Source organism: Convolutriloba macropyga, chromosome 5 (genome assembly GCF_964194025.1).
Source record: "Convolutriloba macropyga chromosome 5, txConMacr16.3, whole genome shotgun sequence".
In the NCBI taxonomy this organism is placed as follows: domain Eukaryota; kingdom Metazoa; phylum Xenacoelomorpha; order Acoela; family Convolutidae; genus Convolutriloba; species Convolutriloba macropyga.
Genome location: NC_134472.1, coordinates 65,080,660 through 65,106,090, shown reverse-complemented (window position 1 = coordinate 65,106,090; position 25,431 = coordinate 65,080,660). Strand labels below are relative to the sequence as shown.

At 36.1% G+C, this 25,431-nt stretch overlaps 1 protein-coding gene across 1 annotated transcript in view; it reads left to right on the top strand.

Annotated features, from left to right (window-relative positions):
- LOC142339548 (mitochondrial inner membrane m-AAA protease component AFG3L2-like) overlaps positions 1–25,431 on the top strand; it is a 160,129-nt gene that overhangs the window by 51,327 nt on the left and 83,371 nt on the right. The gene's annotated exons all lie outside the window — the stretch shown is intronic.

Below are 25,431 nucleotides of genomic sequence, written 5' to 3'. Positions count from 1 at the left end.
AACTTCCTTTCGAACCGGAAACGTGTCTGCGTAATCTAATGACTCCTGAGTAATGACATTGTATGTTAAATTCTCTCCGAACTCATCGACTTTTAGAGCCATTAAAACGTATCCGCCACCGAGAAAAAGTTGACGTTTTACCAAAAATTGGAGAACAAGGAAGCTCAATCTGGGCAGAATTTGTCTCTGTTTCGTTGATTTTGATCAGTTTTACGACAGCTGTGACAACATATTTGTGTCCTGAAAGTAAATTGTCAAAACGCCAACTTAGTTGTTCACTTCCAGTCAGGTCGAAAAATGAAGAACTGAATTTGATTGGCTGAGGTTCAATGAACACTTCAACTGTATCGTATCTGCCTTGGATGTGAACAAATCCTCCAATCGAATTATCCGAATGTTCAGTTATCACAATTTCAGGCCTTTGTTAACTTGGTGTGGAAAGAGATTATTTGAGTGTCACCAAAGATGCCATTTTGAGTTGAGGGCTTCAAATGGATCTCATAATTGGTTCCAGGTAGAAGGTTTTGGATATGCACGCTGTTAGAACTAGAAACAGTTAAGGGTGGAAATCTTTCGGGTAGAATTCTATCAGCATGTTTGCGTTAGCCTTGTCAAGATTCCAGGAGAGAGTAATTGAAGGTCTGGTCCTGAAATTGGGTCCGGACTGCTCAGAAACCAGGGCTCATCTGCGTCACCTGAAAATTTTTTCTTTTCCACTTGTGCTATAACCCCCAAAGCTTAAAGGGTGCATATTTTCTGCAATCCCAAACGCAGGTGTCAGTTTTAAGATATTGATTATATAATGTTTTTGGAACCTGCACCTGTTCTGTAACTTGAGGGGTTGAGGTAACGCAGGGGGGGGGGGGACACAAACGAATATTCAGCGCATCTTTAAACTAGTGTCATGTGATACAAAAGTTTTTATAAAAAAGAAGCTTCAACTTGTTCCAATCAATCTTTTCTGGGATTATAAAATAACTTCAAGAAGCGCAATAGGATAGAGCGAATGAAAAAAAAAATTCTCTATGAAAAACTTGCTTTTTCTTGGCTACAGTTGAGCTGTTGCATTTAGTGATATCATTAATTGTGAGTTGTTTAGAGTTAAGAAGGCATTATTCATAAAAAAATACCCTTCTAACTTTTTATATCAAAAAATGATAAAAGTATAACTAGTTGCAACTGGTTATATGAAATTACAGCCATTAGTAATTGTTCTACTGTTATTAAATTTATCAACATCTAAAGTTTTATGAAAATTTTATAAATAATTTTTTTTAAAACCGCCTAAAATATACTCAAAAATTAAAGAATACAAAGGTTGTCGGTTAGTAACAAAAAAACTATGTAGTCTTTTTAGGATACATTTTTAATGCCGACTTTCTATTTTTGAAAAAAAGCAATTATATTGAAACAAAGAAACTTAGCAATATTATTAGGATTTATTGCAACAATTATAAACATAGCGGGCAGATTGCCAGAAAATAGCCGCAATAGCTTCGTAGACCTGGAGTCTCAAAAAGATAGTAACAGAAACAGACCAAAAAGAAATTAATTTTTGTTAAAATCTGAGATGTTATATTTTGATTACGAATCCGTATAAGATATTTCTGCTTCAATTCTATTAACTGCTATCAAATAACCTTCATTTAGAATGACAGGCACCCACTTGATCTTACCTCTTTGAATTAAGTTTTAGAGTTAGGGAATAGTTTTTGAAAGCGAGGTAAGTCGCGCGTGACCAAAAATTAATCCCGAAAATGAGCAAAAAAACTCGCTCCAATAAGAGTGAAAAATGACGTCACGCACGCAATTCAATTGAAATTGCATGAAAAAATCAACAAAAAGCAGATCTGAAGTGATTTTGACGTCGTATGTTCGTAACAAAAATCTTGACGACGAAATGAAAAACCATAGCAGGACAAGCCCTGAAATACAATTCAGTGAACTTTTATTGACTTAACAAAAAACTAGAACTAGAACGGAATATGAGCAAATTGGGAAAACCATTTCTGAAAAAAATCAGAATAAAAAATTAAAAAAAAAACAGAAATTCAAAGTCAAAATGCCGCATGTGAAACAAAACAACTATCAAAAAAGGGAAATTTGGCTCAAACAAAAACTCTAGGCCTAAAAAGAACTATGAATGGATTGGGAACGGAGGTATTAACCACTCGGCTATCAGGGACTTGTGATCGAGTCTCAACAAAACAATCGGTTTTGTTTGAACATCAAACTTTAATTCGGAGCCAGAACAATTGAATCACTCAAAAATCAAAAAGAAGAGAGTGAGAAAGTTTCTTGTGAAGTCAAAGATTATTTAAGAAGAAAAGCGCAAAACGGTCAAGCGGAAAATTTTCATAAAAACACACGGTTACCATAAGTGCATTTCATTCGAGAGTAATTAAAAAACAGTAAAGATCAGAGTGAAAATTGACACATGTGTACACACAACCACTAGCGAGAAAGCGAAAGCGAATTTTTGTTCAAATACCATTTTCACATTCTACATTAAATTTAGATTGAGAAAATTTCATGCCGCAAATGTTCTTGCTTTTTCGTTTCACTTCCTTTTCGGCGTGACCAAAATCACTTCTCCAATTTGACCTCAAAAATCATGAAAATGTGTGAACAGACCTTAAAAAATTAACCCAAGTCAATTCAAATTCTTTGAATTGTCAAAAACCAAGAGAAGTCCGATAATAGCCCCAGCTATCGCTTTTCGGTTGTTAATGAAATTTTTGGTTATTTATTACGACTACGACTAGAACGAATCGTATTATTGTCATAATCAATTATGCTATATATATATATATATATATATATATATATATATATATTCTTGGCTCTGATTAGATATTAGCGTTTCTTGGAAAATTAGGCAAAATTGCCTTTGCTACGCGAAAGTTTCTAGCAGGCTTAAGAAGTTTTAGAGCAGCTACTAGCTTGTTATGTTATGTTGATTCGTTGTTTACCCCATTATAGTGAGAGTAATGTTCTGCACTTTGTGGGTTGCAACCTACAATCTCTTTATTGCTTGACATCATGAGGTCCCCACTGAGCCAACTGGTCCACACTGTGAGATTCTGACTATGCTGTTTCATACTAAGCAATCACCTTATGCTCTAATTTTTTATATCAAATTACTCACTAGTTGATTACTCAAACAAGACAGGATAAAGCAACTCAAGTAATAATTGAGACTGATAAGATTTCAGTTCTTCCTCCTGCAAAAAAATGTCTTCGATGTAAGGAGGTTAAATGAATTGAATTTCCAACCTTTGCCTTGACTCAATCCATCAAAATCACTAACGTCCAAATAGGAAAATTCCACAAATTGAGTTGTATCCTTTTGCAATTCTGCCTTGAGGTTTCTCAATCTGGACAAAATTGGACTCATTTTTAATGGGACACTCTACTGAGCTCCAATGGAACTGTTTGTACTCTGACGGGGATCCACACAACTCACACGTGTTCTCGTCCAAACACGACCACACTGTCCAATGCGTGATCGTCCAGTCTATCAAACAAATTGCGCTCATAGTAATTCCTTAAGTGATGTCTTTATATTGGGGCTATCATTCACTGAGACAGAAATGCATTGGTCTCACCATTGGTTTCAACGTACAAAAGCAATGAATATAATTTTCAGCTCAACAAAGCAGCTCAAAAAATTTTATGTGCAAGTAGGAAAATAAAAAGCGAGAGAAACTCTGGTCAGAGAAAGTGCGACAGAACAAAATTGATCTGAATTTTTTAAGGATTCTGTTCCAAAAAACAGTGACTTGAGCCCAATCTTGAATCTATTTGAAAAGTATATAAAATCTTTTTACCTCTGTAGAATAAGTAAAACAAAAAAGTTTTTTAACGAAATCTTTTTAGCAAGCGCTTCTCGATTTTCGATTAGATTGGTAGAAATCAAATAAATATGAAACAACTCTGAATAAAATATTTAATTTAAGATTTGGACCAAGTACAGAAAATAATTAAATTTAGATGAACTTCATACTAAAATTAACTAGAAAGGCGGACGTTGAAAAAAATAATTGAAAAGAATAGCTACCATTTTGATCTTTTGAAGGTAGAATGAGGACATGTGAAATGTATTTGGGTCCCTCTAGATGGAATCGGATCTTCACTCTGTCAAATTCATTTGGTTTAGACACAATGAGACAGTCATCCAAATTGGATCCATTTATCTTTGGCATCCAGAAAGAGTCATTATCATAGTTCAGATCTGTGACATTGTCTTTTTCCACCTCCACTTGCACGACTCTGAGGTTGTCTTTACCATGAAGAGATACTACACAAACATATTAAAGGTTTAAAAAATAATTCACTGAGGCAAATAGATCTACTCTTTGCTTGAATTCTTAATTGTTGCAAATAACGTGACTAATAACCGCATCGGAAAAGGCAGAAAAATTTTTTAAAAACTTATCACGTCTTGAAAACCATTTTATTTGATCTATCTGCACGTTGTTTTATCCTTTATATTTTTTCTGTTCTTCATCAGTAAAGCGATTTAAGTGAGTGTGCACTGTCAATTTATGGGTTTGAGCGTTTAACAACTAGCGTATATTACTGTTTTCGATTTGATTGAAAATTTGATTGGTGTAATACTATTTTGGGTTAAATTCAAAGCGGATTAGTATTAGAGCACTTTGCATTTCAACAGTAACCAATTTGTTATAGATGACTATTTAGCAATTATAGCATCTTTCAGAATATGTTTTCTAATAAACAGAAAAAAAGGAATTAAATTTCAAGTTCCTGAATTTAGTTTTGCACCAAAAAATGGGATTGTACTTAACCATTTCGTTTCATGAGGTCAATTTACAAATAAGCGCCCAGGCTGAACTCCAAGGCCAAAGGTTGTAATTCCCAGGTCATCTCAGATGGCACCTATTTTTCTGTCGAAATCAGAAAAATTAATTACTTCCTGGTTTTTCGAATGTCCCTAAGTTGAAATTTTAATCTCCTGACGTTCACATTTGTGCACTCCTGTTCAAATTCTTAAGCAATTGCCTCCAAACTAACTCTTTCTGTTTTTGCTTTCGCTAGTGGTCTCCCGCTGGTCTCTCGATTTCTCTTGTCCTCTTTTGCTGGGTCGCTTTTCGTTTAGTGTTTGTCTACTCATTTGTGATTTGTAACATTTATTTTAGCTGCCGACATCTTAAATTACATTATCACAGTTAAACAGTTTAGGTTTAAGGCAGACATAGACAGAAATTTAACGTTTCAAGAGGAAGTGAAACATATCTTACGAAAAATGGCCCGAGGAATAAAAACAATTTATGCTATTAGAAAATCAATTCCACAAAAACTATTGATACTTGTCCTAAATGCCCTAGTATTAAGTCACTTGCACTACTCGGCGGTTATCATTCACGCAATTGAGCAAAATTTAATAATGTCTGTTGAGAAACAGCTTAACTGGTCATTACGAGCAACCTTTTTTAGACAGAAATTTGAATCTGTTCAAGATATTAAATGCAGTCGAAATATACTACCCGTAAAACTCTTTTTAAAAACAAAAAGATTACAATACTTTTGGAAAATAAAAAAAAACAGTTACGACCTGCTTTTTCACCAACATCGGGACGTCCTTTAATCACCTGGAATCTTCATGAGTCTATAAGGACAAAAAATTGTTCTGGGACCAAAAATTTTTCTCTACCAAAAGGCAAAACTCGTTTGTTAGATTAGCGATACTAGATTGGACTGAACTACCCCGCGAAATTAAAATCAAACAAGACAAAAAAAGTTTCCCCAAGCAACTTAGAACTTTCTTCTCCTCAGCTTACAAAAGGAACCCTTTTTTGTGGAAGGTTACTTGTTCAACATGGCGTGACTTTAAATTTGGAAAATGAATTAGAACCACTGTTTACTGGTTGGGTTGACTTTATAAACTTAATTATTTTTTATTTTGAGATATGCGACATAATTTGAATTTAACTCAAATTTTCTGTTATAATATGTAAATAATAAATCCATTTAAATAATTACACTGCCGGACTAATATCAATTGTAATCGTTGATGTGGATCGGAATTAAGTGTTTTTTAGACAATACCTATATCGCCTATAGGTATTAAGATGTTTCAGCGCCGCGCGTGTTACTATGAATAAAATAATCATCCGCAGTTCACATTTGTGGAGTCATGAAGAACCCTCCTTCCTCTCCATCTCCTGCTTCTCTGCCTTAATATATTTTTTTCGATACGATGAAAGCTTCAGATTTAGAAAGACAAAAGTTTTATTGTATGACATCAAGCGTTCAAAAGCACCTATGTCCAAACATTTTTGCGTTCATTGAGTTTCATAGACTGTGTAACTGTGGAGCCATGACGCCCCCTGGTGTGTCCACTTTCACTCTGGGATGTTGGCCTGGAAAAGTAAAAGAGACAGGCTCGAAACTTATTCTTACCGTTCATTCCTAGAAGAGATACTTCACACAATTTAATTCGTATAAATCGAGGGCCATTAAGTGACTCCATTTGAACTTTGACGTAGTTGCCAATCTGTTCACACTTAGAGAAGATCCAGGAGTTGTTTCTTTGCGACGAGTCATCGAAGGAACGTCGGTTCAGATTAGGATCCAATGGCTGGCATGGGCGACATGTTGGAGGGTTACGAATAGAATCACAAACCAGAGGATTTATTCTCACTTCTGAGCAGAAAAAACAACAAAATTTCCATGTTGAGGATTTCCACGTCTCGCGAAAACCAGTGGAGGAAGTAATTGTAGAAACTAAGCACTTTTCAATGATTTTCGTGGATCTATAATTCTACTCTTTATACAAAACCTAGAACATTTTAGAGCTGAGTTACAAATTTTATCCTTTTCGCTGCTCCAACAGGCTTAATGTTTATTGGTTTGTATGAAGCCCACTCTAAGTTTTGTCTCCACTGGCAACATTTGAGGTGTCCCGCAGTTTCATCCCTATTTATATAACCCCCTCTCAGTTCACCCCGCATTTAATCTTTCATAAAATTAGGACTAATAATTTAGTAAAATAATCTCTTCGCCATGCCTGGCGGGTTATGACCATGCCTCCTCGGGCACTTCATATGAAACCATCATAACCGAATGTGTTATTAAGTTATCCGCTTAATTATGAAAAAATATGCCTGTAATGTCGACTGCTAATTGGTGAGACAAACTGATGGAGGGGTGAAATGATAGAGGGGTTGAGCGATAGAGGGATTAAATTATATGGGGTTAAGAAATGAAGGGCTAAAAGAATCGGAGTGAAAAGAAGTAGAATCGACATTTAGAAACTCTGAGTTCAATGCTTTGCTTGTATAATATTGGCAAAGCCTATCGAATTCAATCCTGCTAAAACAGCTACCTAAACATTTAGAGAAAAGCTTTTAGCGCTACATTGAATACTCTTGTGCTTTGTTTCAACTCAGCTTAAACTAGTTAAAACACTGCTCTGTTAACACGAACATGCGAAAAGTAAATGCGGATGGATGAGTTGATCAAAATCATATGTTACCATTTGAACTATTCCAACTTTCGGATTTTTTTCTCGTTCACATATGGTTCTTTCTAGTCATACAAAGACAATATATGGTTCTTACTAATTATACGAATTACATATATAGTACTTAGAGAACATGGCAAGATGATACAATGAAGTTATTAAGGTATTTAATGGAACCACTAATGATCTTATTGTAGTTATACTCATCATATTCCCCCCGGTTGTAAAATAGTTTATTTTGAATCGGTTTTCAGAATCTAAGGACATGTTATTCACGGAACACAAACACATTACCGAAATCTGACAAAACATCAGTAGTTTTTAAAGAAACCCAGTCAAAAGATGCTACGAAGCAGTTTAAAGACACTTGAGCAGAAACTTTTTTAAACTTAACAACTCTATAACAAATTTGCTAAAGACATTGATATGTCTGTACAATTGCATGAAAAAAAATTTTTGACAACCCAAAACCTTGATGTAATGAAAACTAAATCAAATAAAACAGATAAACTTTGAAAGCTTTGCCTTGAATGTATCATTGAACATGTAGAGAAAAAATTACTTCCATTTTGCTTCTGTTCGATGCTCTTATACTTTTTGCATAGTCAGGATTGTAATTGAGCATAATATAGAGGAAAATCCGTATATTTACGCCAACAAATTTAGAAAAACAGTTAGTTGCCTCATTAGATGGTTTGATGGATCTAGATGTTTTTCTCAACTTTGACAACTTCTAACGTTCAACACTTGCAGTTATTGATTTGATTTTTTCCAGTGAACCAAGTCTTCTCAAACTATGGCTATGGACCACAAAATCTCCTTCAAATGCAGTTTTTTTTTTAAGTTAATGTTGGATTGTTTTTCTCTTACAGTCCTATTTGAGTTATGCATTCTTACACCGCATATGGTTCTAATCAAATGACTCAATTTGGATTGCAGGGGTTTCAGCGTTGTTTTGCAAGCTGTTGCATGGGTTACAATATATTGAACTATCGGTTTTACCTAATTTTTATAACAAAATGTTTAATTGTGGAAAAAAACTATTTTTTTTTAGACGATGAAAAGGATTTTTCGTTCCATAGTTTCACGAATTATTGTAATTGGCTGAATAGTAGCACAACGATATCCGCCTTTTTTTTACAAATTATGGTCATGGTTTTCTTATTCAACCAATCGACAACGGCTTTTAAGCCTTTTTGGCAATATAAATATTTGTTTTTTTTTCATTTTGCACAAAAACTGCGTCATTAGCTAACAGCATAGAGTCAAGAGCATTTGAAGTTTTAGTGATCACATGGATGCATAAAATGAAAAAGAGAGGCCCCATAACCACATTAAACTCAGAAAGACAGTTTATAGGTTTTTATACTCTTTTTATCTCATTTTGACTATGTTACTAGGGGCCAGTACTCCTACCAAATTTATTATAACTACAAATGCGTAAAATTGCGGAAATTCGCTACAAAGGCATTTTAAAGTATAATTTAAATTAACATAGCCGGCAGATTGCCGGAATAGCTGCGAAATAGACTTGCGTGCCGTAAAATACAGATGGAAAAAGATACAGAAGTGAGTTGATAATAGTTATCGCCGCCTCCTATAAAACTTACAAGTTTATTTCAAAGGAGGTTGTTTTTGGGTGCAAAAAAGTTTCCCTGTCGCGTCTCGAACCGGCGATCTCCGGATTAACAGCCAGTCGCCTTAACAACTCGGCTGTCGGACCATACAATCTGTTTTCTTACAATCAACTTTGTTTTAGGAACAGATTCTGTTTCTGAATAACCGCAATTTAGGTCACGCAGAAAGCGTGAAATCAAGCGCGAAAAAGCCATTTAAGCAGTGACGAGACAGAATGTTCTAGAACAAATGTAAAACGAAAATGAAGCGTCAGACGACGAAACAAAAAAAAACCAAGAGCACCGCAATATAGCTACGCTCAGCTTACAGCTTCGCAGCTATAATAATGTTTTATTATAGTGTTATTCTCTATAATATATTGTTTAATATTATATGCCAAATATTATAATTGTTATTTCGTCGCGATATCCCTCACTTTAAAACCCTTTTGATATGTATTAAGATACGTTTTGTCAAATTAAGACCTGGGCCGAGGTTTCAATGCTAAAAACACAAATTTATGCAAATTGGGGGTGAATAATTTGCAGTGAATTAATAGACCACGCATAAATTTTCAACTCATTCACCGCAAAATTTTGTAAGAGAATTATGGTAAATTTTCTGACTTGTCAACGCTAGTTACCGCTTATCTTGAAAAACTTTGTCAAAATTCGGCCCGGGGAAGTAAAATGAAACAAACGGTGCACTCTTTTGGTTAGGGGTGCTGGCTATTATTGGCTGACAAAGGCTTTGTAACCTGCGTCATCTTGGTGGGCTATTATTAGTGCAACGGAGTCTACAAAATATCGCATCCTCCTATCGGTTCCATTTATGTCAATGACAACAGTTGTGTTCTCCAGAGATCCACTACTATCCAAATCAAGGGTTTCACAGGACCCATCATTCGGAGAGGGTTCGTCAGTGCCTTCATTTATGGGCCACCAAAGCCTGCCTAGTGGTGGGTTCGAATCCCAGACAAGAGCCATTTCAGCTGAAATAGAATCTGGAGTAAAACAGAAGAATTTGAAACGTCTTTTTCACTCTCTTTTCTATCGGATTTTCGAAAAATAGATGGATTTTTTGTCTTGCCTTCAATGTCCGTTTTCTTTTCTCCTTAAACACCTAACCTAACTGAGCATAAAATTAACGAAAGTCTTACAATATACATTTTTCATGTTAGATCGCTATTTTTATCAGAAATTATAGCTTTCTTGCGTTTTATTGTAATTTATTGTTGAAATCCCATTTTTTTGGTGTCCCATTTCATTCATATTTTCGCAAGTCTTAAATTCTAACCAAAATTCCCATACCGTTAAGAAATTTGAAATGTTAGTTGTTGTTTTATAGTTAGTTGTTGTATGGATAATTTATATTATTCATGTTGACCTTATGATACAGTTATTACTGATGATTGAGCCCTCCCTTCCTATTTGAAGGGACATCATTGTAATAAACCGTTCATTGCCCTAATACCAGTTGTATTAATCTGATTGACTCTTATTGGATCAAATTTCTGTTTAGTTTTTCCCGACTGTACTCTAAATTTATCCCTGGACACTCGTTACAAAGTGTAAGCCTTCTTAGAAACATTTTGAGTAACTTTATTCCATCATAGAAAGTAGTTACGCAAAATGTAAAATACTGACGAAATAAGGACCTTAACTAAGTCAAAAAGCAAAATTTATAATTAGAAGGCCAAATATTTAAAAATTAAAAATACCTGGTCCAGGTCCGAAACTTTCTCCATAGACCCCTGTAGTCTGGTTTCCCAACAGCCGAGGAAAACCTGAAACATGGTGCATTAATCACAAGTCAGTTCATCGAGACATTTATTTTTCAAGCAAAGAATATTCTAGAACGATACTTGTGCAATAGAAGCCATCGCCATTTAGTCCATTTCTGCACAAACATAGAGGGGCAGAAGTGTTCACACCGTCGAAGTTGCACTCAGCATAATTGTGACATGAGTGGTTTCCAGTTTCACAGAGATCTGAATAAAATACAAAGTTAGGAATCATTAATCACCGGAGTACTCTTCAAAGTTGGTTAATAGTTTACCTGTGGTTTCTTCCAACGGTTCCAAGCTGTCTAAAACGAAAAAGATAGTCATTCGAATAACAAAATTTACATTAAAGGTTAACAATTTGCTGATAAAAAGGTAAAAACTGATTCGAGATTCAAAAACCTGTCTTCTCTCAGTGGTCAGATTTTTGTCTGATCATAGTCGCACAATTTCGAATCGTCGCAACTTCGAATCATAGTCGCGAAATTTCACATGGTCCAGAGTCGAGACATGAACGCATTTTTCCGAATTACTTCGCAATAAATCGCATTAATTCGCAATAGTTCGAATCATGGCCAAATTTTTGTCTGGATCGTCTGACCATGGCCAATTTTTGTCTGGATCTTTTGGTTCATATTTCCACCACCTCACCCCGGGAAGGATAATGTCAGTCTTGAAGAAATTTTCTCGAGTCGCTTAAGTAAGCTTAAGACTCATATTGACCTCACCAGAGCGCAACCAACCCAATTGACCTCTGCTCAGACTTTAATGTGATCGATGTGTCAGTCCATAATGTTTTCATTAATAGACCCACAACTTATTCGTATTTTTATTTTATTTATAACAAAGTCTTTTATGGGAATTCTTAACTATGTAATGACTGCCATTTTGGCACTGGCTTCCATCGTGTCTCTTATCACGATTTTTGCTATCCAAATAGGTCATAATTAGATAATGTCAAAAATCGGCAAATCATAATTTGGATCTTTTCCTTTTGTGCCCCCCCCAGTACGTAATTCACCCCCAAATTTCAGAGCACGTGTCCTTACATAGTAAATTATTATGAAAAAAAATAGCACCTGCGTCTGGGAGTTGCAAATAATATGTTCCCACTAATCTTGGGTGGTGTGTTATATCGCGAAGATCAGAATTTAAAGTTTAAGTTAAAACTTCGATATAAACAAAATTTCCTTACCTGATGTTGGTGAAGTAAATTTATTTAATGGCTACTAAATTGAACCGAATCGTTGCTTCATACCACAAGTTTATCAGTGTACATAAACCATAAATCTGTGCGATTAACTCGACCCTCCCTCAATCAGTGATGACCATAAACCCACTCGATGATCCTCTCTGTAGATATAAACGACATGTTCTCAGGTTAGGAGAAAGATTGCATTAACACGTGCCATACACGGCAAGGGGAAAACTTGTTCAAACTTGAGGTGGAAATTAACCATTATCAATTTATATATATTTAGATGGTTCTTTAATTTTTTATACTGATAGCAACTGTAAATATCTGTGAAATTTTGTAAATTTAGGCCATTTTGAATTCAATTATTAAAATAATAAAACTCTTGTTACTCGTGCTCGACGCCACGACAATGGTGTCCAGACGACCGACCGACCGACAAATTTTAAAACTGCAGAATGGTGAATCCTGTACTGCTTGGATTGTGTCTTTTCTGGCCAAATGACACGCACAGAAGAAAGAAGACAAAATCAGCACTGACGGTACTATTTCGGACCTACAGGTAACAAATCTCTTCCTTAGTATGTGCGGACAAGACGCACTTCTAAGATCTATGAGCCATATGAGCCCTAAGAAGCTAATAGACACTCCTTTTGTAGAGATCAGACCAGTAATAGAAAACTAAAATTCTCTCAAAGAGACAACTATAACGTCAGAAAGGGCTTAATATTTGTCCGTTCTCCAAGGCGATGAAGAATTCGACGATGATTTCCTTGCGTGCCTAATAGAAGAAGCCCGCTATTGTGACTTCTTGACACTAAAAACAGTGACCAACCCGAGGAGGAGTTAAATAAAAAATTTATCTCAGATTTGAGATACCCTGATGCAAAGTTAAGGCTATTAGACGGCATCAAAGCTGAACTAAAGCAATGGCTTTGGTGATTTTTCAACAAGTAATAAACCGGTTAGATTTAAGGAAGAAGTGGGATACAACTTCAAATAGACCTGCAGAAAACCGAGTCAAAAGTTCACTGGTAATAAACGCAATGGTCACTTACCTAGATGAGGAGTTAAGCCACACAGTAGTAAGCCGTGTCGTCCGGCTTTGAACAAGAAATGTAACAACTGTGAAAAGGTTGGGCACTTTGCAAAAATGTGCAAAAAAACAGTCAAGGTCAGTTGAGTAAGACCATCACAACAACTTCTGCGGGAAAGAGGGTAAACTGACTGGTCAAACATCTTCCGAAATGGAGATGGGAATGTACTATACATGGGAAAACGTGTTAAACATGTGCGACATGGGAGTACATTACAATAAAAGACCATAAAAGTAGATACTGGTTTTGAGAGCACTGTGATATCAACGTTCATCTGGACTGAACTTGGTAAACCTGAGTTAGATGGGAAAATCAGAAGTCATGAGGCCTATGATGGTCATTAACCGAGGCTTTTGGGATCACTACCATGTGATATTGAGTAAAATGGAAGCAAGTATATGCAACAGCAGCTCGCAGTTGTGCATTCCGACAAACAAATTGGACTACTTGAGGGAAATATATTACACTAATTAGGCATGAACACAGCGTGTGATGAAAACTACATGTAGTGAAAGGATAAAAAGCGCATGTGAGATTCATACCGGGATCACAGCCGATGTCCTGCAATGCCAGAAAGATACCTCCACCTCTCCGAGACAGGGTCAAGAAAAAATATGAGACGATGGTGCAACAGGGAATCTTGAAGCCAGTGCCACCAGGTGGGGTCACAAATGCATCCCCAGTAGTTTTTGGAAGCGGAAAAAAATGGAGCTCTAAATCTATGCGTGGATCTGAAAGTTCACCTTAACGGCAAAGTTATGGACGATGATTATCCAATCCCAGAAGTGAACACAATATTTCATAGTCCCCATGGGGCCTCATACTTTGGAAAAATTGAAATCTCAGACGCATATTATCAAATCGAAATGGACGAGGATGCAAAAGAAAAAAATACAATTAACACAACGCAAGGATTGTTCAAGATATGCGGGCTTCCAGAATTGCATCGAGTCAATTCTCAAAGGAATCGAGAGTGAAGTCATTTTTCAATATGATTTACTGGTAGATGGAACAACAAAAGAGCGATACGAAAAAACGAATGCTTGCGGTCAAAAAACGAGTACCTGAGAAAAACTTCATCAACAATGAAGAAAAATCCAACTCTCAAGCGTTAGTTTTCTTGGTTACTCAGTCTCAAAGGAAAAAAAAGCACCCGATTAGAAACATGTTGAGAAAACCAAAAATTCAAAACGACCATCAAACATAAAACAACCAGAATCTTTTGTCAGCATAGCAAATTTTTATCTGCAAATTTTGGACGAATGTTATCATATTTTGCTAGAAAAAAAGTTATCTTGGAATGAAACTCAAAATAACGACGTCAGATTGGAAAATGAAGAACGAAACGCTTTCAAAAACATAAAAATTAAAGTCAGCGCTAACACACTTGTTCAATCTTACAGCTTGATGAAAGAAGCAACCGTGACCACAGACACCTCTGAGAAAGCAATAGGCGGGGTTCTCTCACAGGAAGGACATCATGTGTTCTATGTCTCGAAGAATATGTCACAACACGAACGAAATTACTCCAGTTTTGAGCGAGAGGCGCTTGCAATTGTGTTTGTGGTCACAAGACTGAAACAATTCCTGCTCGGAAAGAGGTTCACTCTACAAACTGACCACAAACCTCTCAAATATCTCTTTGCAACAGACAAAAAATTTCCTAAAATAGCATCAGCAAGAATCACAAGATGCATAATAGCGCTGATGTGATTCAACTTCGAATTGAAGTATACACCCGAAGAGCAGATCCCCGTGCTGATGCTTGAGCAGACTAGACTTTGATGACGACGACGACAAAGACAATGATCGGGTCTGATTTGCTTGACAGTATCTATTTTTTGGTGGCCCATCCAGACATCAGAACTGAACTGCGATCGAGTCGACTCTTCCGAGATATCATCAGAAGAATAAAACGCAGAAACTGAAAACAAAATTCAGAAGCAGAGAAAGGTTTCGAACAACAGAAAGACGCATTAACTATCCACAACGGAATAATCTCTCAAGGAGTTGTGCCTTTCATTCCTCCCAAACTAAGACATGTGGTGATGGCCAAAGCTCATGAGCCACAACCAGGCAAAAATACTACTGAAAAGCAGTCCGAATTGTAGCATGATGGCCCGGCTTCAGTCAAGATGTGCTTCGATATTATATTAAAAGTAAGGAATGCCAAGGAAACAGGCCGAGCCTGGGGAAAACACTATCTTTTTGGCCAGAAGCATTAGTTTGGTAAAGCAGACTCCATTTGGACTGGAGTTACGGTTAGGTCCAAGGTAACATCTTATTAAGAGTAGACGCGGGATCAGTCTGAATAGAAGCTTTCCTTACGGGAAATAGAATCTCACTAACAGTTAAGGTGTACTTGACTCAAATCTTTGCAAGATTTAGGATACCAAAAACGTTAGTATCAGACAATCTTCCCGAGTTTGTAAGCGATGACTTAAAACAGTGGTGTGAATCACTGAGGATTAAAAAGATAGAGTCACCCATCTACCATTCAAAGGCAAATGTATTTGCCGAGCCAGCGGTTCAAACAAGGAAACGGGCTGTTCAAGCCTGGAGTCAAAATTTGAATGTGTCATTTGGCGCTTTTCTACAGCGGGCTCTGATGACACACCGAAATACTTCCAAGACGCGGGGCAAAACACCTTTGGAACTATTGCTAGGACGAAAAGTGAGACATCGAGCAGTCACTGACTTTGATCTATATAAACCAGTCTTCTTCAAACCAACGAGCACATCACCAACAGTTCCAGCTTTCTTCATTATACGTAAAGGAATGAATACTTCATTCATGCCGCCAGCGAATTCAAACAAGACAATACATGTTAGTGACAACCAAATTGCACGATAGGAACTTGACGACATCAAGACTGAATATACAGATCAGCAATCTACAGACTCACAATCTGAGAACAGTAGGGACAATATAGACGTGGCACCTAACTCCAATGAAGAAACTTCAGTAACTGAAAGAGAACAACCTTCAGGGGACAAGAGAACTTGAAGCAGAAATTTAAAAAAATCCAGAAAGATTTGGCGAAGCTATCCCTACAAACTTGCTTTAAAAAGGAAGGAAGTTGTGATATATCGCGAGCATCAGAACCTAGATTTTATGTCTAATCTTCGATATCAACAAAACTTTCTTACCTGATGCTGTTGAAGTAAATTTTTAATTACTACTAAATTAAACCGAATCGTTGCTTCAAATTTGTTCATACCACAAGTTTATCAGTGACCATAAATCATTAATCTGAGCGATTAACTCGACCTTCCCACAATCAATGATGACCATAAATCAACTCGATGATCCTCTCTGTAGGTATCAATGACAATTTATCAAGTTAGGAGAACAATGTGCTAAATGCAAAAAACTGCACTAATACTTGCCATTTACGGCGAGGGGGGAAAGTTGTTCATACTTGAGGTGTAAATTAATCAATATCAGTTTGTCTATGACTAGACAATTCTGTAAATTTTCATACTGATTTCAACTATAAATACCTATAAATTTTTGTACCTTTAGGTTTTTTTTAATTCAATTATTAAAATAATAAAACTCTTGTTACTCGAGCTCGAGACCACGACAGGTGGCGCAAGCGAAAATGATCTCATATTTTAGATTAATTGAAACTCTTCGGGTAGACATTAGTGGCAGTCTTAACAAGATGATTTCTATACGTAAGGAATAGCATGTGCTTCAAGCCACTTCTCTGAATATTTTATGCCCGGGCCGAGGAATTTACCGAAAATTAACGGGGGAAAGAGTTTAAAGAGTATTAAAAAAATATTTATAGACCGCTAGCGCTACCCGTAATAAGGGTGGAAAAAGTAGAATTTAAGATTGTAAAAAAGAATTAAGGTGTAATAAAGGTGTAATTTCTTGCATGTACACTCTTCTTAGTTACACCATTAACATATTTTTTGCACCCTTATTTTAAACCATTAACTCTTTATTACAAAATCCTTTTGATTTCATTTAAAGCAGCTTCTGATCCAGACTTTCTCTCTTATAACGAGGTCTGCTAGCACGGTGGGTTCGGTCTGGTTAATGCCAAAATTTTGGATTAATCTGTCTAGCTATTACCCATGGTTTTACACAATACCTAGTTTTGCACGAGCAATTTCTCTAAGATTGCTGTTTTAAATGAGATTTTGTTGTTTGTGTTGCTTTTTAAAGCGTAAAGGTAAAATCACTGCTTTCTTTTCGGATAAGTTTATAAATTTGAACATGACGAAAATGAACTGTACTTCCGAAATATTTTGTGCCTCTTCTCCAAATTTGCGTTGTACGATAGATTCAGCATCTGATTTTCATACGTTATACCCGGATTTTGATCTAATCATATTAAGCCTTGTTATAGACTTTGAATTCAATTGAAATATCATTCGATGAGGTTTTTGCAGATTACTAAATTCAACGAGATCTACATCGAGATCCACGTCGAGATCTTGTCATAACTTTATCATAACAAGATTCCAACAAAAATTGGCTATTTTATAGGATCTTACAGAATTCTTGCAAAAATATGGTTTTCTTGTTATATCTTACACGATAAATGGCTGTTTTCTTGCAATTTCTTGTTGGGTTCTCGCAAGTTCAGTTCAGTTGAGGTGCACAGTCAATATTTTAATTGTGTGAAATCGCATTCATTTAATGCATAAAAATTAGAAAAAAAAGTTGTATCTGACTGATTGCTGATGTATTTATTTGTTTGAATTGACTACGTGCAAAATCGTTAATAATTTCTTTTGGTATGATGCCAGAAATACGCAGCTCCAAAAATCATAAACTGATTCATTAGAGTTCTCTGAACAACAAATTGATGAATTATATATATGTTTTAAATTTATATGTGTAATGATAGTGAAACTCAACCCGAAGGAACTCACTCAAGCAATTTTGTTTTCACTTTATGATTAGTACTCAGTATTAATGTATTTGTTACAAAACGTGTGTAGATTTTTGGCTCAACTTTTTCCGCAATTGAAAAACAATTTCACATTTTTTTATCGTATGTCGATTATCTCCGAATTTTTTACATATTTTTGTTTTTACAGGATGAACGGGTGCCTTTCAACGTTTTCTGTGAAAAATGTTAGTTTTGAAAGATGACTCTTTATCTCGAATGATTCTGTAAGGATATCTTGTAAATCATCTTGTGATAGAATCCTACAAAATCTTACGGGATACCGATTCCTAATTTACAAAAGAACGATGTAGCAATCAATTGCTAATTATCAGACAATGTCAGATTGAACAAGACATCTCCCTACAATCTCCGTTTTTGATCCGATCATAGTGTTTTTCACCTTTTATGAATTTGTAAATTGAACAACTTAAGGAATCGAAATCGTTTACCGCGTGGAGGTGTCAACGCTAAAAATTGCTAAAAATGCAAGAACTGCTGTGAATGCGATGAACAGTTCTAAGAAAACGGTGAAAGCGGTGAAAATAAAAAAATGATCGCTAAAAATCATACATGTTACGTCAATTCTCCGGTAAAAATTATTAACAATTATTTGCGGGAAACTTTTGTAAGGTATGTGGTTTTTAGCGGTGAACTTTTTTTCAACGCTTTCTGTTGTTAACAGTGAAATTTTTTCGCCAGTTAAACTTTTTCACCAGTAAAAATTGAAAACCATTACTGAAAATTACTAATCTTAAAAAAATTTGCTGCTAAAATACGCAAATATTACAAAAATCCAACGCCCATGTCTTCCAAAAGTGAAGTCAATCTGATTTAAACTCAAATGAAATACTCTAGATTTAAGCGAAAGTTGCTGCAATTTTAAAAACTAGTAGTTGACTTGTGGCATATCAGAGCGTCAAACCTTTTTTTGTAAGAATTCTGATGAATGCGGTGAAAACAAAAATTCCGCCGCTAAAAACCGCAAAGGTCACAAAAATTTCATTCGCTGTTTTATTCATCGACAAAGATGCGGGTGCTTTGCGGTGAAATCTATTTTTTCACCGCTATTCATCGCAATTCTTACATTATATTTTCAACAAAACCTCAACTCGCGTTGATACAAAACAAAAAGATCTTTGTTAGATGAAAAGAACTTAATCTTTATTTATATATTGCAATCGACTTGAGTTCGGTCGCATTTTGATTTTGAAAAATCTAATAGCCTCCTTTCAGTTTAAGTTTGGCCATGACTGTTCAAATTATAATAGCAGCGAACAATACTGGACAATAATTAAAATAATTAAACCAGCATTAACTTTTATCCAGAGACGAAAAATGTTGACATCCAATTTGCTTTAAATGTACGTTAACCTTTAGTTCTGTAATATTTCCGGTCTCAAAAACATTTTAAATTTCAGGTGACATCTTTTTAGATCTTATTGTCATACGGGATGGATATTACCCTCAGAATATCCATCACCGTATTTAGTTCAAATTTGGCAATCGAAGGGCAGGTGCTTTAATTTACTTAGTTAATTTTAATTCACCATAATTCTACCCAATTTGGAGCCTGTTCAACTTTAGACAGGAAACTGTCTGTTCATACTGTAAACTTTTTGTTAAGCCTTTCCTGTTTCGTGATTGAGTCGTGAACTAATGTTATTTCCTTTTTGATCTTAATTTGTAATCTTAACTTTCATTCTCCAATTTGTGTTCGGTTCTAATTCAATATTAGTAAATCGCTTTTCAAATACACTCACTAAATTTGTTGTAAGCTATTGGCACCGCGAATACCCGTTTCAAGAAGTGGTATTTCAATTAGCCTACAGAAACTTGGCAATCGTGACGCAATTGCCTAATCGCAGAAAATTAATAAGCATTTGCAACTCGATTAACGAACACAGTTGTAATCGAGTATAACATGGCGCAGTCAGGAACTGAATCCAAAAAGACACCACTTCATGTTGACGCATTTTGGGAAAAGACCACCGCCACTCCGCCGCTAACAAGGGATAAATGGACGCAACAGTGGAAGCTAGCACTGCTGGCAAAAGAAGGGATTCAGCTCGAACATCTATTGAATGACCCACCAACCACGGTAACATACCCACCGGAGCCGACATACGAGGAACCAGTGGAGAATCATACGCAAGCAACCGAAAGGGACGGAAAGGTCCGCAACCAACAACTCAAGGTAAATTGGCAAAAACTTTGTAAAAAGATCGATGAAGTTGGCATTTTGTGCGGGGAGAAGCCATGGGGATTTGTGAAAAAAAGTCAGTAACACTATTGTACTTGAGCATTGGAACTAAAGGACGGCGTATCTTTAAAAGTAAACAATCCTCATTTTAAAATAGAGAAACAGCCATTTAAAGAACTATGGCAAGCGATGGAGGAATACTTCACCAAAGTTAGAAACATTACGTACGACCGTTTTGTGTTCTTTTCATCCAAACAACAAAAACAGATCTGTTCAAAAGTTTTACGGTCGTTTAATTGAACAGGCAGAAAACTGCAGCCTAGGAGATGAAGAAACTACACTCATTCGAGACGCCTTTATACTTTACATGATAGATCATGAGACTCAAAAAGAGTTACTGAAAGAAACTGTTGAACCCTCTAAAGCACTCGAAATAGCAATTCAAATGGAAACGGCGGCACAGAATCAACAAAAGATAAATCAGAATTTGAATCTTACTATAAACTCAATTGATGCCGTTAATAACTTTCAAACGCGCAACCGCAACGCGAATTCCCAACCAACTCGCAAGGACTTCACTCGATATCTGTTGGCGCCACTAATGAACAGAAGCATGAAACAACTGACCAACAGAAATTAAATTAAAACCTTAAAACTTGAAACTGCGTCAAAACTCAAAAAAGGTCAAAACTGGAAAATTTTATAAGTTGGGACCGAAAATTTGTCCAACCCCCCATTTTCGGAAGGGAAACCCTGAGCAACTCAAGGTTCCAGCACACGGTTAGGGTTACCCCTAAGCTATCCATGGACCCAACGAACTTTACTGCATTATACATTCAAGTGTGGCTATTAGCACTTATATCGTGAAAAAAGTGCATTTTTTGATATTTTGTTATCTCGAATGATTCTGTAAGGATATCTTGTAAATCATCTTGTGATAGAATCCTACAAAATCTTACGGGATACCGATTCCTAATTTACAAAAGAACGATGTAGCAATCAATTGCTAATTATCAGACAATGTCAGATTGAACAAGACATCTCCCTACAACCTCCGTTTTTGATCCGATCATGTTGTTTTTCACCTTTTATGAATTTGTAAATTGAACAACTTAAGGAATCAAAATCGTTTACCGCGTGGAGGTGTCAACGCTAAAAATTGCTAAAAATGCAAGAACTGCTGTGAATGCGATGAACAGTTCTAAGAAACGGTGAAAGCGGTGAAAATAAAAAAATGATCGCTAAAAATCATACATGTTACGTCAATTCTCCGGTGAAAATTATTAACAATTATTTGCGGGAAACTTTTGTAAGGTATGTGGTTTTTAGCGGTGAACTTTTTTTCAACGCTTTCTGTTGTTAACAGTGAAATTTTTTCGCCAGTTAAACTTTTTCACCAGTAAAAATTGAAAACCATTACTGAAAATTACTAATCTTAAAAAAATTTGCTGCTAAAATACGCAAATATTACAAAAATCCAACGCCCATGTCTTCCAAAAGTGAAGTCAATCTGATTTAAACTCAAATGAAATACTCTAGATTTAAGCGAAAGTTGCTGCAATTTTAAAAACTAGTAGTTGACTTGTGGCATATCAGAGCGTCAAACCTTTTTTTGTAAGAATTCTGATGAATGCGGTGAAAACAAAAATTCCGCCGCTAAAAACCGCAAAGGTCACAAAAATTTCATTCGCTGTTTTATTCATCGACAAAGATGCGGGTGCTTTGCGGTGAAATCTATTTGTTCACCGCTATTCATCGCAATTCTTACATTATATTTTCAACAAAACCTCAACTCGCGTTGATACAAAACAAAAAGATCTTTGTTAGATGAAAAGAATTTAATCCTTATTTATATATTGCAATCGACTTGAGTTCGGTCGCATTTTGATTTTGAAAAATCTAATAGCCTCCTTTCAGTTTAAGTTTGGCCATGACTGTTCAAATTATAATAGCAGCGAACAATACTTGACAATAATTAAAATAATTAAACCAGCATTAACTTTTATCCAGAGACGAAAAATGTTGACATCCAATTTGCTTTAAATGTACGTTAACCTTTAGTTCTGTAATATTTCCGGTCTCAAAAACATTTTAAATTTCAGGTGACATCTTTTTAGATCTTATTGTCATACGGGATGGATATTACCCTCAGAATATCCATCACCGTATTTAGTTCAAATTTGGCAATCGAAGGGCAGGTGCTTTAATTTACTTAGTTAATTTTAATTCACCATAATTCTACCCAATTTGGAGCCTGTTCAACTTTAGACGGGAAACTGTCTGTTCATACTGTAAACTTTTTGTTAAGCCTTTCCTGTTTCGTGATTGAGTCGTGAACTAATGTTATTTCCTTTTTGATCTTAATTTGTAATCTTAACTTTCATTCTCCAATTTGTATTCGGTTCTAATTCAATATTAGTAAATCGCTTTTCAAATACACTCACTAAATTTGTTGTAAGCTATTGGCACCGCGAATACCCGTTTCAAGAAGTGGTATTTCAATTAGCCTACAGAAACTTGGCAATCGTGACGCAATTGCCTAATCGCAGAAAATTAATAAGCATTTGCAACTCGATTAACGAACACAGTTGTAATCGAGTATAACATGGCGCAGTCAGGAACTGAATCCAAAAAGACACCACTTCATGTTGACGCATTTTGGGAAAAGACCACCGCCACTCCGCCGCTAACAAGGGATAAATGGACGCAACAGTGGAAGCTAGCACTGCTGGCAAAAGAAGGGATTCAGCTCGAACATCTATTGAATGACCCACCAACCACGGTAACATACCCACCGGAGCCGACATACGAGGAACCAGTGGAGAATCATACGCAAGCAACCGAAAGGGACGGAAAGGTCCGCAACCAACAACTCAAGGTAAATTGGCAAAAACTTTGTAAAAAGATCGATGAAGTTGGCATTTTGTGCGGGGAGAAGCCATGGGGATTTGTGAAAAAAAGTCAGTAACACTATTGTACTTGAGCATTGGAACTAAAGGACGGCGTATCTTTAAAAGTAAACAATCCTCATTTTAAAATAGAGAAACAGCCATTTAAAGAACTATGGCAAGCGATGGAGGAATACTTCACCAAAGTTAGAAACATTACGTACGACCGTTTTGTGTTCTTTTCATCCAAACAACAAAAACAGATCTGTTCAAAAGTTTTACGGTCGTTTAATTGAACAGGCAGAAAACTGCAGCCTAGGAGATGAAGAAACTACACTCATTCGAGACGCCTTTATACTTTACATGATAGATCATGAGACTCAAAAAGAGTTACTGAAAGAAACTGTTGAACCCTCTAAAGCACTCGAAATAGCAATTCAAATGGAAACGGCGGCACAGAATCAACAAAAGATAAATCAGAATTTGAATCTTACTATAAACTCAATTGATGCCGTTAATAACTTTCAAACACGCAACCGCAACGCGAATTCCCAACCAACTCGCAAGGACTTCACTCGATATCTGTTGGCGCCACTAATGAACAGAAGCATGAAACAACTGACCAACAGAAATTAAATTAAAACCTTAAAACTTGAAATTGCGTCAAAACTCAAAAAAGGTCAAAACTGGAAAATTTTATAAGTTGGGACCGAAAATTTGTCCAACCCCCCATTTTCGGAAGGGAAACCCTGAGCAACTCAAGGTTCCAGCACACGGTTAGGGTTACCCCTAAGCTATCCATGGACCCAACGAACTTTACTGCATTATACATTCAAGTGTGGCTATTAGCACTTATATCGTGAAAAAAGTGCATTTTTTGATATTTTGTTATATATTGTTAAAATTCTTAAATCGTTTATTCTATGATCCCTTAGGTGTTTATTAAAGGTCATATCTCAAACATTTGAGGCATTTAGTATTACGTAATAACCATCCGTGCTTATGTCAAAAAAAGTAAATATTGCAGTAATTTGACATTTACAATGTAAACAATGACGTAAATCATTTTCTTGATTAACCAATCAGAAACAAGTAGCAATGATGTTATAAATGATAGATATTTGATTATTTACTTTAAACCAATTGTTTGATTAGTGAAACCGTATTGTATTTAGAACCATTAGAAACTGTTACCAAGAGCAGTTGGCACTCAGATAGACTAAAATTTGATTCTATGACAATTTTAGTCTTTTTGCTAAGTTTTGCTAGATCTAAAGATCTCGCGAGTTTTAAGTAAGTTGAGCTTACTTAACGAGAGGTTAGCAACAGTACTAACACTGGTTGAAGCCTTACAAACTTCAGCACGAGATTAAAGAAATCAAACAAATTAAAGTTACAGTCCTTTAATACGTCTGAGCGACTAATTATTTCTGCGAGGTTTTTAGTCAATCGAACCCTACCAGGCTTTGATATATCGGTTCCGCTGAGATTCTTGAGCAGCCGCAACATTTGGTCCGCCGACCCGGACATCAACAGCAGCACGAACAGCAACGAATCTACGATTCAATTTGGTGGACCAGAACGAAATCTCTACGATGGCCAGCAAATGTCCCAGTAGACACTGGAACAGAGTCGATTGGAAGACTAGTTGTCAACTGAAGACACTAAAGAAAGAGCAAGCTGACCTACTCAAATTATTCTCCAGACGTGTCACCGAGCTAGAAGGCAACCTAACACAAAACAAAACAATGACTGCCGAAAGTGCATATCGTGGCTTCTTCGAGACTTAAGGCAAATTAGAAGCTAACAGAAAGCAGCAAAGGTTGCTATTGAAGCCAAAGTTTTTAGAAGCTTTCGACAATGACACCAAGCGTATGTTAGAAGAAAAGAGTAAAGTTTTGAGATGGGTAGTTGACAAAGTACCATTTCTCCGAGACATAGAAATGTTCCGCACAGAATTTTCAGTCCTTGCAAAGACACATTTCGAGCTTATAAATCAATGAAAGCCGCTGCCCCAATTTTCAGTGAACTAACAAATTTGGAGAATAAGTGAGAAACAGAAATCTCAAGCGACTACGAAAAACAGACATTGTGTAATCAGGTGGAACGGTTAGTAGAAAAGCTAGATGAAATCTACGCGGAATCTGTTCAAAAGATAAAACAAGAATATCGCTCCCGAGAGCTTGTGGATTTCGGCAAAATTGGGAGTCAGTATCGAGACCTGATCAAGCAGTACGTGCAGAGCAAGG